The sequence below is a fragment of the Ranitomeya variabilis genome, chromosome 4, assembly GCF_051348905.1.
Source record: "Ranitomeya variabilis isolate aRanVar5 chromosome 4, aRanVar5.hap1, whole genome shotgun sequence".
Classification (NCBI taxonomy): Eukaryota; Metazoa; Chordata; class Amphibia; order Anura; family Dendrobatidae; genus Ranitomeya; species Ranitomeya variabilis.
This window is the reverse complement of record NC_135235.1, coordinates 32,394,597-32,409,874: the sequence shown is the minus strand read 5'-3', so window position 1 is coordinate 32,409,874 and position 15,278 is coordinate 32,394,597.

The window sequence follows — 15,278 nt, the reverse complement described above, 5'->3', positions numbered from 1 at the left end:
GAGCCGCGACAAAGTATTGAGCGCATTTACTGAACATACATGTCAGTAGGACAACATTTCCGATTGTAAAATCATTTTTCAAGCTGGTGTTATAAAGTATTCTAATTTAATGAGATAATGAATTTGGGTTTTCATTGGCTGTAAGCCATAATCCTCAACATTAACAGAAATAAACGTGTGAAATAGATCACTGTCTGTAATGACTATATAATATATGAGATTCACTTTTTGTATTGAAGAACTGAAATAAATTAACTTTTTGATGATATTCTAATTTTCTGAGAATCACCTGTATTTATTCTTCGGGTGTCTTCATTTGGAAACCACATGCTCCTTATAGTTGAAAGTATGGGGAAAAATGGTGTCGTGTGAGCTCCGCTTGGGGTTTTTACCTTCTAACATGTCAGGTTGTAAGTAAAATTATGAAATTATGCCACAAATGTCTGAATCAACTAATTTATATTTACATTTCTTGAATGATTTATTCCAAAATGTTTTAAACAGGTGCAGAAAATGTGTACAAAATCCATATTACCAACGCGTTTCTGGCATCAAGTGCCCTTTCTCATGGTGTATCATGTATTTTAACTGGGCTCATATTGCGCCATTGTGGAGAGGCAGTGACTCACGCATGGTTGTCTTCATTCACATCTATGGCACTTCCAAAGAAAAATGATCAAACATAACAATTGTGAGATTATCACATTAGCTCACTACTTCTTATGGGAAAATAAAGTTTGTGATACAAAAATAAAATTTTACACATGGCATAGTCAGCAGAATCGATCCATTCATCAAGAAAATTTGATCGATGCGGGGAAGGATCCAGCAAATACAAAGCTGGCGATGAACACATACAAGAAGCCGGTGAGTGGCGCAAAATATCTAGATGAACTTGTCCATTGTGGGCGTATCAGAAGAGAAATCACGCAAAATCCATCCAGCCCAGGAAGAGGCTTTTCCGGAGAGGCCAGCCCATGGTCAGCAGTGCCTGCCACCAATGATCACAACGAAAGAAAAAGAAACGATGCCTGTTACAGGAAGTCAATGGAGAACGGGCAGAGACTGACGGAAAGCGGGACGGTGAGTCGGAAGTAGCTCCACCCAGGAAGAGGCAGAGCCTTACCAACCCCAGAAGCCAGGAGAGGCAATGCCATTTGTGGGCGAGAAGGCGACAAAGACACAGCGAGATGAGATAGCAGAAACGCGCTAGACTGCCGAGGCGGTGACCCTAGAAATATCAGGTCCAGAGAAAGCTGGTGCACCTGCGAAGTTGTGGCTCGGAACCAGCCAACTTCACGGAGCCACCAAGGCCCAAATCCAGACAGTGACCTTCACCGCCGGGGTTCCTGAGGACCAAGGACGGAAGAGCCAGGATCTGTTATCTGGTCAGCGACCTGAAGGGGCTGGGCTGGTCACAAACGAAGAGGAGACGAGCCAGGGCTGGGGACATTCTCATGGGTCCGCTAGCCTCAAGATACCATGACCTGGCTTCTCAGGGAGTAATCGTCACCTATGATCCACAGAGCAGGCAGGGGTTTATAGAGGAATTCAGCACCGCCATAATGTCCTCTTTGACCAGAAAGTGTTCAAGACCGAGCACCTGCCCTGAAGACTGCAGGAACTGGGGCTGGTACTAAGTCACCTTCATAAAGATGGAGGGACAGCAGAGGCGGCATGCCGTATGTCTGACCCGGGAAGGTAGAGAGCAGAATGAGCCTTTCTACAGAATGAAAGAATCTGCGAGGGAGTCATTGAGGCGGTTCGAGTTGGGGCCACCACCTGCAGGGCATCAGTCCCTGGGGGTCCTCACCGCCCACACGAGAGCAGGCAATAGTACAGGTGCTGCAAGGAGCTGTGGCCCATTTCTACATTTGGGGGATTCCAGCAAGCAGCCAGATCACTTGCGGCTCAGAACTGTGATCCAGGAAGCAGGTGCAGGCAGTACCCAAAGTCCACAGAGGAGGGAGAAGTCAATGCGGACACCTGAGGAGGAAAGAGGATTCCGCTTTGTAAGGCTTAGCCGTTCCTGTTGCACAGCAGAGCCACTAGAGGAACTGTTCTGCGTTCCAGAGGGCAGGAAGCCCAAAAGTGTGTCAGCATGCCTTTGATGTTAGCCAGGACGGCCAATGAGTTTTGTGTTCCCCCCTCCCACTATGTTTTAAGCATGTTGCGTACCCCCCTGCAGGTTTGTGGGACTGGCTGTGTAACTTAATGGGGCTGTTGTTCACAGAAGGGGGAGGAAACGGACTACCCGAAGATTCAAGCCGGGTCAGGACTGGATGGACAGTGCTGTAGAACCATTGGAGCTGCTGATGTGTTGGCTCACATAGGTCTTTCGGACTGGGGTGCCAAGGGCCCAAAAGTAATATTGACTTGAAGGGACATTTTTCACCCGCATACAAATATTACACTACCCCCATTCACAAATGTACCTATATTGCTATATAATAATAAACTGGGTAGTTTGGTTAATGAATGATGAGATGCTGCTTTTTTCATATAGAGTGAATAAAGTGAATTATGCCAACTACTGCCCATACAGTGGGGTTTAGGGCCCACCAGGGGATTCCCCTGTTCCTCTATTGGCCAGTCTGAGCCTGGGTCTGTGATTAAAAGGAACTTAGACACGCGGTGTCAGGGTCTCCAAACTGCTGTGACCAGGGTCATGAGGACCCATAAATGAACTGAACGATGCCCTTCGACTGTAGGGCAACTTTTAATGCTTGGACCTAAGGGCCATTGTTTTTCTGGAACATGGACTCGGATGGACATTGATTTGTGTTTCTGACCAAGCAAACCATCTACTTAAAGTTTTCTGCAGGAGAAGGACATTGTATGAGCCCAAGGACTGTGGGGCAGTTGTTATGTTGGCCTATGGGCCCAGGAACATGTGCTCTTTGATTTTGGGGTCAATGCACTCTCTGGCGACGGATACTCTATACCCCAGAAAAGAGGAGACGAATGGTTTAAATGTTTTCTGTAATTGTTATACCCTGTGTGTTGTCTTCCAGAGCCTAGAATGGTCGACGACAACCATGTTTAAAGAGGGGAGGAATGTAGGGATGTGAACTGTCTTACCCTGTTCCAGCCCCTCCAGACAACAAACATGCTATGTGAATACCGTTGTGCGGTTTTATATGTTAAAGTAATGTGCGTCTAATGTGATCTAATGTAGGGCATTATGGTGATGTACAGTATATAAGGTGTTAATGCATAATGTGAAGATAGCATAGGATAAGCTTAGAACAGTATAAGAAATATAATAAGGATAATAGGTTTAGCATATAAGATAGGAAATGGTTAAGTATATAACTAGCCAAGTGGGTGGGCACTGTTGTCAAAAAAGGGGGGGCATTTCCTGCTTAGGGGGGAGTTCAGTGTCAGTTAGTGAAGTGTATAGTGGAGTTCAAGTTTGGGTGGGTTACTAGGGGCAGCATGGGCCAAACATTCGAGGCTGTGGGAGTCCAAATGGAATTCCCTGATGGACATTCCAATAGCGTCTGGAGCCTAAGGCTCGGGCCAGGTACCACAGAGCGAGACTGGCCTTCTTACATCAGGAGATCGGTGGATGTGCATTTACATGGGGGGGCAGGTGGCTGGTGCCGGGTACACTGCCGGAGTGGACACCAAATCTCTGAGGCTGATGGAGACATGGCTTGGGGGTAGTCCAGAATGAATGGGTGGCAGAACAGAAGAGGAGTACTAAGCAGGAAGGGAGAACTGCTGTGCCTTATCGCCCTGTACCCACCTGATGAACTTGGACTGCTTAGTAAAAGTTTGTCTGTTACAAAGAACTTGGTGGCTCTGTGTGCTGTGGCTCCTGAGGACAGGAGCCTGTGGCCTATAAGTCTGTAAAGTGTCAGAGCGCAAACGGACAGCAGTTCAGTGGGGACTACCGCTCTCTGCCACTTTACAAACCTATAGCGCTAACAGCATGCTCATGAAGAGGAACTGCCCACTGAAATGGGCAGAGTGGATGGTCAAGTTACAAAGAACCTGGACAACTTCTAGACATATAAGACTTGTTATGGGTGATGAGGTCGGCATTATTCTTTTTCGGTCATTAACATTTTGCCAGATCATCAAAAGAAAAAAACCCCGAGAGCTTTTAAAAAGTCTTTTATTGTTCCATCCTTTGTTCATTCTTCTCGGGAGCCGATATCCACTAGATGTCTCTCTAGGTCTCTTTTCCGCAAATGAAAGGCATTTCCATGGCAGCTGAGACTGCGGGAGACAATCCAATTGTGAACAGCTTGTATTTGAGTAGCTTTTTTTTTAAATTATTATTATTTATTTATTTTTAAACGATCCCACCATTTTTTTAAGCGCACGCTATTCACCACGTTGTCATAGTGACAGCTTTTTTTCTTTCACAAGAATACCTAAATATTAGCTCTTTGCTTTCAAATGCGGTCCCCAGATGTGACACGGAAACACCGACGACGCGGCCCGAAGAATGACAATCATGATTGAAAAGGGAATTGGAGGCTGTAAGGTTTTAACCTCTCATGCAAATACCTAGCTGCTATTTCTTCTCATTTGTATTCATTAACATCTGCTTAAGGGTTTGGGAAAAGCAGAGAGGAAAATAAAATAATATAGCGAGAAGGCGAGCGCTCATGTTATCTGCCAGTCTGCAAACTGTTTCAGATGTGCAATATTAATATTTGCCAAAAATGAGGCACATTCTGCTGGGGACGAAGGGGACGCTTTCTTTTGTTTTACATGATTTGTGCCTTTTGATATTGTTGCAAGTTTTTCATTCAAAATATTTACGAAGGTTTTTTTTTTTTTCAAAGGAATTTTGGGAGCAAAATACTTTGTAACTCCACATAAAGAAATAAAGTCAAACTCAGAAAATGTTTCCAAAACAAAAAGTATTGACATTTAGTAACTTAAACAAAATCTATCAGCCTTGGCCCCGATTCATAAAGACCATTGTGTTGGATCCAGATGCACCGGATTCATTAAAGAGGTTATCTACTACTCAAACAAACCCTTCTGAATCAATATGTTTCTGGGAAGTAAAATAATAGCTCCTATACTCACCTCCGGCGCCATTCCAGCAGTGTTAGTGCTGGCTCTCCCAGGGCTCTCATGACCTTATGTTATGCAATCCCTGCAGCCAATAAGCGCTGGGTTGACGCTTCTCTTCTGTGGATGCAATTGACACCCGGAGGACGTGAGAGAGCACCCACTTGTCTGTAGAAAGGGAAAGTGAAGCCAACGCTGATTGGCTGCAATGATCGTGTGACATAACAATGTGCAGCAATCACCGGGACAGCCAGTGCCAACACTCCTGGAACGGTGCCATCACCAAAGGTGAATATAAACATTATTATTTTACTGCGGGTATTCTGAAGGGGTTGTCCGCATAGTGGACAACCCCTTGAAGAGAATACCACCGCTTAATAAAATCTGGTGCATCAAAAAAACTGTCAGGCACCTCACCACAAATTGTACGAGTAAGGTACGCCATTGTATTAGAAGACCTGTCATTGTCTTGCCCCATCCTGCCCCAGATGTGCCCATTTTGGTGGATTTGGCTGAGTCTGGTGTAAAACGCCCAAACTCTTCTCTGCTATCCAGAAAATATAGCAGAGTATAGTAAAGTGTAGCAGAGTGGCCTCCGAGAGAGGAAGGAGGACTGTGAGCATGGGTGCTCTGGACATCGGACACTGAGCCCATGCCCAACCATCCTCTGTAGACAGCGTTCGCTCCTAGCAAGCCAGTGCTGAGTATCAAGACAGAAGGTGGCATCCATATGCAAATGCCAGTGGGAAGAACGGTGCACTGAGCCAACTAGCCACATCCTCTGTGCCCCTGACTTTTACTATCGCCTCCTCCGTTAACAAGAAAATCCACTTACAGTCCATACAGGCATAGCAACAGAGAGACAATTTTAAAAGTGAGGTACGGTTATATAGGGCTATGTACCCTACAAAACAATATGCGTAGAATGTATGTGGACCCACCTGCCAAATTAGGCAGCACCAGCAAATCCTCCCAAATTTTCCGCAATGGCTGGTGCTGGGGGAGATGTTTTGGATAGTTGGATTTCAAATGCCAGATCATTTTGTCCTTTCCTTTCCCCACTGGGAACACGTCACCTTGGCCAAATGATAAAGGGGGTCAAGCGATCTAATGCATATGGCCAGTGGAACGCCCGCCAGGGCCGTGGGGTACTCGGTACCGGCTCTGGTACTTAAGGGGATGTCTCACGGTGGTGGCAACCCGGTCCGTGGCCCTGGGCGCCCATGTAAAAGGGAAGGTCTTTAAAGGGGTTTTGAGAATAAAGTTTGTGTTCGTGACGCCACCTGTGGTATTCGGTCAGTGGGGACCAACGCTGCTTAAAGGGGTCCTCTGGGGTGATGTTATGGCAGCTAAAATGGTATAACTTCCCACAGGTGAAGTTGGGTCCCCAGGGCTCCCGGTGTGTAGATGAAGATGGTGGGTGGTGTGGTAAGAAACAGAGGCCACATGTTTGCTGCCTCTTTACCTGGTTTACTGAAGACTTCAGGCAGCCATAGTCCAGGGCACCAGATCACAGGTACCGGCAGGGTTCTGCCGGCTTGGAAGCAACATCAGAGTCCCCTTTACCAGGTGGAGTTAGAAGCCTTCCTACCAGCGCTGTGGTGTAGTCCCTTGCTGCCTGTGGCTTCTGTCAAGGTCCTCACTGTTCTCTCTGTCCTCCTTAAAGGTGAAACACAAATCCGTATGACAGGTGGCTCGAGCCTTTTTACAGGGTCTCTATCATGACCCGGGCTCTATGCGCCACTGGGTCTCCTGGGTGTTAGGGCGGACAGGTGACGTGTAGTCCAGCTGTCCTGCCAGTTTCTGCTGTGCCACTTGGAGTCGATACAGCCACGGTCTACTGGCTACCGGTGTCTGCGCTCTACAGGGAGGTAGCTCAGTCGCAGCTATTCTCCTCAGTTCTTTCTCTACTGCGCTCCACCCTTCTGCACGCTCTCTTCAATCTGTTCTTCTGTATTATCTCTGTCCAGGAGCTGCAGCACCCTCTTGGCTGCACGGCCCCTTCAGTCCTTCCAACACTCACTGTCTCACTGCTCTCTCCTCTGTCTCTCTGACAGACTGCCTGACTTTCCCTCCAGACCAGAATATATATAGGCGAGCCACCCATAAGCTGGATCAGAGCTCCCCCTTCTGGTCTGGAGTGTGAACATGTTGCATGTTTGTGGTTACCTAATAAAGAAGATCTTCCAAGCGTGACATCACTCTTCCCGTGAAGAAAGCTATGTGAGTGTGACAATCAGGACCCTGGGGTGTCACACCAGCCTTATGCGATACACAGTGGCATGTAAAAGTTTGGGCACCCATGGTAAAAATTACTGTTGTTGTGAACAGTTAAGCAAGTTGAAGATGAAATGATCTCTAAAGGGCCTAAAGTTAAAGATGACACATTTCCTTTATATTTTAGGCAAAAAAAAAATCCTTTTTTTATATTTTAAAAATGAGCCAATGCCAAAGTTTATGCACCCTGCATAGTTAATTCCTAGTAGCACCCCCTTTTGCAAGTATCACAGCTTATAAACTCTATTTGTAGCCAGACAGGAGTCTTTCCATTCTTGTTTGAGGGATTTTCATCCATTCTTCCTTGGAGAATTCCTCCAGTTCTGTGAGATTCCTGGGGCGTCTTCCATCCTCTGCTATTTTGAGGTCAAGCCACAAATTTTCAATAATGTTCAGATCAGGGAACTGTGAGGGCCATTGTAAAACCTTCAGCTTGTGCCTTTTTAGGTCATCTATTGTGGATTTTGCCATGTGTTTAGGATCATTATCCATTTGTAGAAGCCATCCTCTTCCTCTTTTCATCTTCAGCTTTTTTACAGATGGTGTTGTTTGTATCAAGAATTTGTTGAAATGTCTTTGAATCCATTCTTCCCTCTACCTGTGAAATGTTCTCTGTGCCTTTGGCTGCAACACAACCCCAAAGCATGATTGATCCACACCCATGCTTACTGGTTGAGGTGATCTTATTTTCCTGAAATTCTGTGCCCTTTTCTCCACACATGCCTCTGATTTTTGTGACCAAAGAGTTATATCTTAACCTCATCGGTCCACAGGACTTGTTTCCAAAATGCATCAGGCTTGTTTTGATGTTCTTTTGCATGCTTCTGATGCTGAATCTTATGGTGAAGACGCAGTAGAGGTTTTCTTCTGATGACTTTTCCATGAAAGCCATATTTGTGCAGGTGTCTCTAAACAGTGGAACAATATACTACAACTCCAGAGTCTGATAAATCTTTCTGAAGGTCTTTTGCAGTCAAGCATAGATTCTGATTTGACTCCCTAGAAATCCTACGAGCAGCTCTCATTGAAATTTTCTTGGTCTTCCAGACCTTATCATGACCTCCACTGTTCCTGGTAACTGCCATTTCTTAATTACATTTTGAAATGAAGAAATGGCAACTTGAAAATGCTTTGCTATCTTCTTATAGCCCTCTCCTGCTTTGTGGGCCTCTACAATTTTAATTTTCAGAGTGCTCGGCAGCTGCTTAGAAGAACCCATGGCTGCTGCTTTTGGCACAAGGTTAGAGGAAGCTGGGTTTTTATAAATATGTGTTACATAGAGAAAGGAGAGCAGAAATTGCTTATGTATGTGTGCACTAGAGATGTCATAGCAGTTAGTCTCCACCCACTAGCCTAGAGACAAAAAATTAGAGCGGAAAGAGCCTGTAGAGGAAAAAACTGGCTGGTGAAAAAAGCTGGATACAAGTCACATAATGGGCAGAAATAATGTTATTCCTCATGTACACACACATGCTCTGCTTATCCTGAAACAACAGGAACGCTTTAAAGTCCAGAAAAACTCCTTTAACATCATTCATATCAATGGGGAAAGTTAATCATCGCTGAAGTTCAAGTGTCGTTGCCGTTGTAGATTTCCTTCTTACCCATCCAGTTTATCGGGGCGCAGGTTTACAATGTATTTTATAACACTTAATTCAACAACTTTGTGAGTTTTTATCTCTCCTGGTTAATCTCTATCTTGATCCAAAACCTGCAAATTCGTAAAACCAAAAGTGCATTTTTGTGTCACCTCGTAAAATCGAAAGCTCAAGGCAGATGTACGAGGCGTGCCGGGAGCAGGATCACACTTATTCTGCTTCACAATAAAATCTAATGGTTGATACGATTCATGCAGATTCTTTCCGAGAACAAGGCCAACGACTTTGAAATCTCATTCTCCTCCGCGTCTCTAGGCTGCATATGTGGCCGAGCTCAGCCACTTCATAGCTGATTAGGTGTAACTCCTGTAAGGAGTCGAAATCCAAGATACCTAGAGAATGAGAGAAACGGAACGGCACATTCCACCTGTTAGAAATCCTTTCTTCTGACTCTGATTTTAGGCCTCAGGTCCGAAAAAAAACCTCTCTGGGCATCTGAAGTTGAAAAATAGTGGAGCGATTACTTGTACATAGAGATGATCGAATACATTTGAGTGGAATTGAATTTGACAGAAATCCACATTTGCCAAAAATGCAGTAATTTGCTTTCGCCAGTGATTCAGAAAAATGGATGCAGCTGGCAACAATTTTTCTGAACTGTAAAGGCCCATCAAAAGTTTTTGAAAAATAAAAAAAATCCTCATGCTTCTGGAGCGCCCCCACTGCCGCAGGGCCGAGGGGTACCCGGTACCGGGCCTCTGAGTCTCTGTTCTGGGGTTATCACGGTGGCTAGACCCGGTCCGTGGCCCTGTCGGTCAGTGGGAGACGTCCGGTGATAGAATAGTGAATGGTGGTGAATGATGGTGTAGTTATGAAGGGCCGGTCGCAGTAAATAACGAGGACACCAGGTTGCAGTCTCTTTACCTCTTTACTGAAGATCTCCGGGTCCTCAGTCCAGAATACGGTTTACCAGGCTGCGCAAGTCCGGCTGGTCCGATGGCACCTCCAGAGTTCTCTTTGCAGGTGGAAATCTGTGCCTACCTTCTTGCGCTTGTGTGTTGCGGTCCTTCCCTGCTGTGCTTACGGAAAGTCCCCACAACTGTTGTGTCTGTTTCTCGTGTTCCCTCACAACTGTAATGTTCTCCCTGATCTTACGGTTAGGACGCACCCGTATGACGGGGAGGCTCGGAGCTCTTCCGGGACTCTAGCGTCGCCCCACTCCTGTTGGTACCTCCCTAGGTCTTCCTGGGTCTGGGTGAGACAGCCCGCCTGTAACTGACTGTCCTGCCGTAGGTTTGAAGTATGGCTTGAAGCACTGTACTTCCTCGGCGTTCCGGCCACCGGTTGTGCGCCTCAGTAGGATGTTGCCTCGGTCTAACAGCACGACTCCTACTGGAATTCTCCCTCTGCGGTGACCTCGTTTCTCACTCAGCACAATATATCTCGCTTCTGTTCCTTCCTTAGGGCACCGTCGCTATTCTGAGCAGGCACGGTCCCGTAGCGTTCTGCCTCGTAGCCAGGCCTCTGTCAGGGTCCCACGCCTGACAGAGACCCTTCTGGTCTCTCCCCGCAACACCCTCTGCCACTAAGTGTTGCCTGTTCGATTCCCAGTAGCTTTCTGTCCTAACTTCCTGCCTGACCCCCAGTTTTACCAGTATGTGAGGAGTGGCCTAGTGAATAGAACCCTTAGCTCCCCCTGGAGGCCCGACTGTGAAATGTATTGGTGTCTGTGATAACAGGTCAGATGAACTCCTTCAGTGCCATTAGACGTACCATGGCTCCCCTTAGTGGCGGAGCCACAGTACTGCAACGACCAGGACTCTGGGGCGCTGCACTCCCCCCCGGTTAAATCCAGTACTCCGGGACTGGGAAGAAAACAACAATACAGGTTAGCAAAAAGACATACAATTTGTTGAGTGCAAATAACAATAAGTATACTTGAACAGAGCTTCCCTTTATGGGAGGTGAGGACACTTGAACGTTACAAAACATGGCTAAATATCACAGCAACAGGCTATAAATAACTTCTGTTACCCAACCGGGTATTCTACTCAGTGCAAATTTTTAAACAATACTTCAACATTGCCTTTAAGGACGTACACTCAGCATCCGCTAAAGACCTTCTTATAATCACATTATAAGGCAATTTAGTTTTACATTCTCCTTCTTTAAGTCTGCAGGACCGCCTGTCCTAACGGCACCAGACCTTCTGCCTCTCCTTTCTATACAGGACCGCCCCTTTCAGCCCGGGCCTACTGCCTTTTCAACTACTATACACAGTATAGAACATAACATTACTTTCAGGTTAAGAGCACTGAGCCATCTCTGTATGGCTCCTAGGAGGACTCACTGACTAACCCCTACGGGTTCACTTTCTGTCCTCGTTCTTTAACACATTATTAAACTCTTTCTTTACAATAAACCAGTTTTCTACATTTAACTTTTTCATGCCAACATTATTACTCTCTTTCAAGTAAGCATCATCATCACTTTCTCTTGCCATGACATTATTGCTTTCTATCTGTCCTAAAGCAATACCGTTCTTAAGTGCAATACGTGAATGTCCCCTTTAAGAAGGGACCAAGTCTTTATGAGGTAGCACGGCTTCTCAAGCTACCAGTCCGTACTCATCAAAGGCTCCGGTGCGGTATCTTCGCAAAGAGTCTCTCTTTAAGTAAAACCAGTAGGAAGCACCTTTAAGAAGGTGCAAACTATATACAAGGAGTTTGTATCATGCATTGTTCATGATCCAGCAGTTCTTTTCAACAATGAGGAAACAGGAAACAAAAGCAAAAGCAGAGGAAGGGATCCCGGGTAAACAAAGGGATCCCTTTAAGAGTTAACCCTAGTCGTGTTTAAAGCAGCAAAAAGCAGGGAAACAAACAGTTAACTATGTACAGTTTTAGGTTTCCGAGGTTTAGTTGGATGGCTTCCAGGGCTGCACCTGGCACTTAACCCCTCTTGGCCTGGGAAAAGTGAGGTCCAGGGTTACACCCAGTGCTGGACAAACGCCGTTAATCCGTCTTTCATGTACAGTTAAATCATGCGCAGCGATGGAGGTCTGCGCAGCTTGAGTATGGGCATTAGCTGCAGCAGAGGTAGCGGCTGCTGCAAGATCAGTCACTGGAATGGAGTCAGCAGCTGTGGCACTAGCGGTCACTGGAGTGGTGTCGGTCGTCAGGGCAGGGTCGTCCTTCATACCTGCTTCAGATTCGGTCCCTCCGGTGCTGGTCTGCTCCACCTCCGCTGGGGTCTGGGACGCTGGTTGCGGGGCCTTGCGCTGCGGCGTTGTCATCTCCGTTTGCAGCATCTCGCTTTCCGGCAGGGCCTTGCTTTCTGGCTTCGGAGCGCTGGAACTTCTTTCTTGCTCCGGACCAGACGAGGCTGCCGACAGACGTCTGGCGAGGCTCCCGATGATGGTCTTCTTCCACCCGGCCTCAGTGCTCAGCTGCATCCGCCGGGGTTGGGGGATCAGCTTGTCCGCTCCGGTCTGCAGGAGGTCAGCGCCAACTGTGGAGGTCTGGCTGCGGTGCCTCTCCGGGTAGCTGGGGGAGTCCTCGGCTCCGACCCCACGCTCCGGCTCCGGGCGGCTGGCCATGGCGTCCTCCATGTTGCTCGCTCCTTCTTCCTGGTCCTTTTCCCGCTCTCTCCATCGTGGGCGGTGTCGTTTTCTCGGTCTCCGCCCTCCATTGAGAATTAGGAGGCGGATCTCTGCTGCTGACGGACACGTCCTCACAGTGCAGAAATATTTAGACTGGGCGGCCATAGTCTTTCGCGCTCTCTAGCTTGTCTACGCCTACTCCACGCCCCTCTTCTTCTCCTGCGCTTCTTCTCAGCGCTGCAATGGCGGCGGTTTTGGCGGCAATCCTTGTAGTAACGGTAGCACACAGTCTTTTCAATAAAGTACAGTCCAAGCACAGTAAATCACAGTTCCAAGGCACACATGACCTGATTCTTCAGGCTTAAGTAGATCCTGTTCGTGACGCCAAATTGGAGCGCCCCCACTGCCGCAGGGCTGAGGGGTACCCGGTACCGGGCCTCTGAGTCTCTGTTCTGGGGTTATCACGGTGGCTAGACCCGGTCCGTGGCCCTGTCGGTCGGTGGGAGACGTCCGGTGATAGAATAGTGAATGGTGGTGAATGATGGTGTAGTTATGAAGGGCCGGTCGCAGTAAATAACGAGGACACCAGGTTGCAGTCTCTTTACCTCTTTACTGAAGATCTCCGGGTCCTCAGTCCAGAATACGGTTTACCAGGCTGCGCAAGTCCGGCCGGTCCAATGGCACCTCCAGAGTTCTCTTTGCAGGTGGAAATCTGTGCCTACCTTCTTGCGCTTGTGTGTTGCGGTCCTTCCCTGCTGTGCTTACGGAAAGTCCCCACAACTGTTGTGTCTGTTTCTCGTGTTCCCTCACAACTGTAATGTTCTCCCTTTTTACGTCCCCCTGATCTTACGGTTAGGACGCACCCGTATGACGGGGAGGCTCGGAGCTCTTCCGGGACTCTAGCGTCGCCCCACTCCTGTTGGTACCTCCCTAGGTCTTCCTGGGTCTGGGTGAGACAGCCCGCCTGTAACTGACTGTCCTGCCGTAGGTTTGAAGTATGGCTTGAAGCACTGTACTTCCTCGGCGTTCCGGCCACCGGTTGTGCGCCTCAGTAGGATGTTGCCTTGGTCTAACAGCACGACTCCTACTGGAATTCTCCCTCTGCGGTGATCTCGTTTCTCACTCAGCACAATATATCTCGCTTCTGTTCCTTCCTTAGGGCACCGCCGCTATTCTGAGCAGGCACGGTCCCGTAGCGTTCTGCCTCGTAGCCAGGCCTCTGTCAGGGTCCCACGCCTGACAGAGACCCTTCTGGTCTCTCCCCGCAACACCCTCTGCCACAAGGTGTTGCCTGTTCGATTCCCAGTAGCTTTCTGTCCTAACTTCCTGCCTGACCCCCAGTTTTACCAGTATGTGAGGAGTGGCCTAGTGAATAGAACCCTTAGCTCCCCCTGGAGGCCCGACTGTGAAATGTATTGGTGTCTGTGATACCTGGTCAGATGAACTCCTTCAGTGCCATTAGACGTACCATGGCTCCCCTTAGTGGCGGAGCCACAGTACTGCAACGACCAGGACTCTGGGGCGCTGCACTTCCATTACTGCTCACCTCTCTAGTCCGTCCCACTACTCCACACCATCATCCATCCAGTCCCTGCCGCTCGCACTGAAATCCCACGCGTCATCTGACAATATCCATCTATGTAGTTGGGAACATATGGTAGTAGCCATTTTAAGTATTTTTTTTTCCTGTTTTCTACACCATTGTCTTACAGTTATAGTAGAAAACTAAGTATGATACACACATTTTTGTAAAAAAAAAAGGTTTTCATTCAAAATCTTTCGACTGGATGTGGAAATCAATTGTTTCTTCTTAAAAGGATTTTCCAGGCTTGAGGCTCAAGTCTGCAGCCACATGGTGACTGCAGACTTGTGAAACCTCACAGCGTGCACAGTTCACACTGTCAGGATTTTGCGGTACCAGCGGCGGGTGCATGACCGCAAGTATGGACTTTGTCATGTGCCGACTAGACATTCTCAGCCTCGCTCAATACAAGTGAATTAACCGAAGCCAGACACGTTTTGTTGGAATGTGGCCGAAAGTATGCAAATTGCATAATTGCAGTCATAGGAACGCCTGCTCTCAGCGCCGATGTAAAACCCCAGGTTCTTGGGTGTTATAGTGGCATTGCTTTCCTCACGGGGAGAGTGATGCCATGCTTGGAAGCGAGGAAGGATCCCTTTAACAGGTATCACAAACATGCAACATGTTCTTACTCCAGGCCAGAAGGGGGAGCTCTCGTCTAGTTTGTGGGTGGCCTCCCTATAAATATTCTGGCTGGAGGGAAAGTAGATAGTCTGTCAGAGGGACAGAGCAGAGTGGCAGCAGACAGTGAGAGTCTGAAAGAAGAAAGAGGGGGCCGTGCAGCCACATGAGGTTCTGCAGCTCCTGGAAGGAAGGAAAGAAAAGCAGAACAGTTTATAGAGATAGAGAAGGAGGAACAGAAGCAAAGGAGAGTGAGGAGCTGGAGAGAAGCTGCGACTGAGCTTCCTCCACGCTGAAGCGCAGATACCGGTAGCTGGAAGACCGAGGTTGTGGGGGTAACTTCATGCCCCATGGCAGAAACCGGCGGACAGCTAGATTTCAAGTCACCTGTCCACCATTAACACCCAAAGACACAGTATTAGATAGAGCCCGGAGTCATCCTGAGAGACCCTGTAAAAAGGCTCGAGTTACCTATCATATGGGTTTGTGTCCTACCTAAAGGGGGACAGAGAGAAAGTGAAGACCTTGTGAGAGGCCTAAGGCAGCAAGGGACTACAACACA